The 2478-nt window shown below is 47.3% G+C and overlaps 1 long non-coding RNA gene across 9 annotated transcripts in view; it reads right to left on the minus strand.

The window, feature by feature from the left end:
* Positions 1 to 948, minus strand: part of LOC128852576 (uncharacterized) — a 103617-nt gene extending 102669 nt beyond the window's left edge. For 7 of the 9 annotated variants that reach the window (XR_008450536.1, XR_008450534.1, XR_008450537.1 and 4 more), the window contains exon 1: positions 441 to 948. This is a non-coding gene — a long non-coding RNA (uncharacterized LOC128852576). The remainder of the gene's footprint in view (positions 1 to 440) is intronic. The other 2 variants (XR_008450529.1, XR_008450535.1) reach the window with 1 other exon arrangement.
* Positions 949 to 2478: the final 1530 nt, after the last annotated feature.

Raw genomic sequence — 2478 nt, forward strand, 5'->3', positions numbered from 1 at the left:
TGTAGGTTATGAACAAATGTAGCAGTTATAATTGAAATGCATGCAGTGTCTGAAGCTCTCCTTAGGGTTAAGTAATAAGCAACAACTATGGCAGTGATGTAATACACAACTTATAGCACCCATCAGTCCCAGCTTAGCACAGTGTCCAGTGCAAAAATGGATATGTCACAGCCTACAAATAATACCTCGCTGTTTGCACGGCCCATTAAGGCTTGTGTAGCCTTAGATGAGGGGAGACGGGACAGCGTGTTCAGTAACACAAGCTAGAAACTTAGCTAGAAGTCTAGGATGCCCTTCAGACTTAATAGTTTGCTTCTCTTAAGGCCATTACAGAGGCGTCACCTGAAGAGGCTGCTCCCAACCTCCTCTTCTTCTCTTGCAATGAAATGCCAGACAAACAGCGAGATGGCAACTACGTCACTGACAGAAAAGGAACTTACCTAAGCTCTTACGGCAGCAAGATGAAAAAACATATTTCTAATTTCTTTCAGAGCTGTGTCATCTTGACAGAGAACAGCAGAGAGGATAGTTGGGTTCCTGCTATCCCCAGCAGCCACCCAGTTACTCAAAGACAGCTTAAAAGTCACAGATAGGAGGCAGAAATAAATGCGTTTTCAGTCTCTTTTTTTCCTGTAATGATCACTTTACACGATCTCAGCTCCGTTTTCTCCCCTCCTCCACCTTTGGCAGTAGAAGCACGGATGGTGAGGACACACTAACCTTGCCTCGGAGAAGCCAGGCTCTGGCTGAAATCAATCCCAGCTGGAACAAGTGATCCATTAATGCAGGACCGAGGTGAAGAAAAGCAGCACTCCTGGTCCTTTCTCTGCCACAGACTTCTTGTGGGACCTCGGGCATGTCACTGCTGGGAGAACGTGGCAGAGTCAGATTAGGTATGGGCTAAAAGGGGTTTTTTTAGGTCTTTTTAAGACATGATTTTGCACAAACTCTCCCTTCAACTGGACATTTCAGCCTGCAAAATCACTCTACGGAAAAGCTGGGAAATTCCCGGTCAGACCTAATTAACTTTATCATTTCAATACTAAGGGGTGTGCCTGCATGGATTTCAGTTTAGACAAAACCAGATGTGTTTCCAATCAGACACTGCTCCCTCTGAAATACACAGAAATTCCCCCTGCCCTTTTCCAGCTTCTTTCACGGAGCTTTGGATCACAAGACCTCAGGTCATCTGCAAATTACAAGTCCTGACCCTACTGCCAGGTCCTTGCACAACACGAAAGGGAGGAAACCTTACCAGTAGGAATCCAGTTTAAAACCTTAGCCTGGGGAGGAAAAAAATTAAAAAAGAAAGATGTGCCCCTAGGGGAAAAGCATCTGGCTTGGGAGCAGGGTGGAAAACACAATTCTTCAAACTGCCATCGCATATTTTTCACTGCAAGTCAGTGCGAAGTGAAACCCACATCCCAGGAAGCAAGAGGCCAGAACCCCAGTCAGAAACATTTCACAAGATATCATCAGAAATCCATAGTCTCGGCATACCAGAGGCACATTCCTTCCCATTTCAGAGTAAGGCACTGCCTGCCGTTTAGGAAAGAGTGAGCTGAATAAAGCCAGCTTGACTTGCACACGGGCCAAGATTTCAAGAGCCCAAAACTAACAGGAGCTACACGAGAGCCCCCCGTAGGTGAAGCCCCCGTTTCGAGCGCATCAACCTAGGCTCTTCAGAAACATCTACATGAAGATGTTTGACTGTTCAGCCAGCCTTTCACCCCCACGATGTGATGACAGCACGAGCTGTTCCCAGCGCTGGCGTACCTCCACGATTATTAGCAGCTAATAACCCAAGCATTTCTGGGCTCATCATCAAGAGTTCAGAAGTATTTGAGAGTTTAGTTTGCTTTCGCAGTGGAGAATCCAAGATGTAAATTTGTGTGGTTTGATGCTGGACCCTCCTCATAGGAAGACATGGGCAGCACAGGGCTCTCCAAAGGGGAATCCTGACCCAGCAGCACCCAGGGAGAGGCAACAGCCCCAAGGCACTGGCATCAAGAGCAGTGAGCACAGCAGCCACCTGTCGTGCCACCCTTTTTGTCTTCCTTGTCCATCAGTCTTGCCACCTATTTGCACAATAAACTGGTTTCAGAGGTGGAGTTGTGGTGGGGATCTACCACACTGAGGAACAAAAGGCAAGTGGGCCAGGTCGCCTATCCCTTGGGCAAGTGTTTCAGCACAGGTCCTTACAGAGAGAGAAGGAGGGCACGTCATGTCCTGCAGCTCCATGGCCAAAGGATGGAGCCACAACTGGATTTACAAGTAGGTCTCATCCCATGAGTTTGTATTGAGGAAGTTAAGCTTTCAAATGGAAAACGCTTGAATTCTCTGTCCTTGATTTCTCTCCCTGATCACCCTCTGTCAGTAGACAGGCTCCAGGCTGTTCAGACCAATGCAGAGGTAGAAGCTTAAGCCACCCTAAAGACCCTAAGATCAACCAGATTGGAAAGAGGTACTCACAACATC

The sequence above is a fragment of the Cuculus canorus genome, chromosome 6 (assembly GCF_017976375.1).
Source record: "Cuculus canorus isolate bCucCan1 chromosome 6, bCucCan1.pri, whole genome shotgun sequence".
Lineage (NCBI taxonomy): Eukaryota > Metazoa > Chordata > Aves > Cuculiformes > Cuculidae > Cuculus > Cuculus canorus.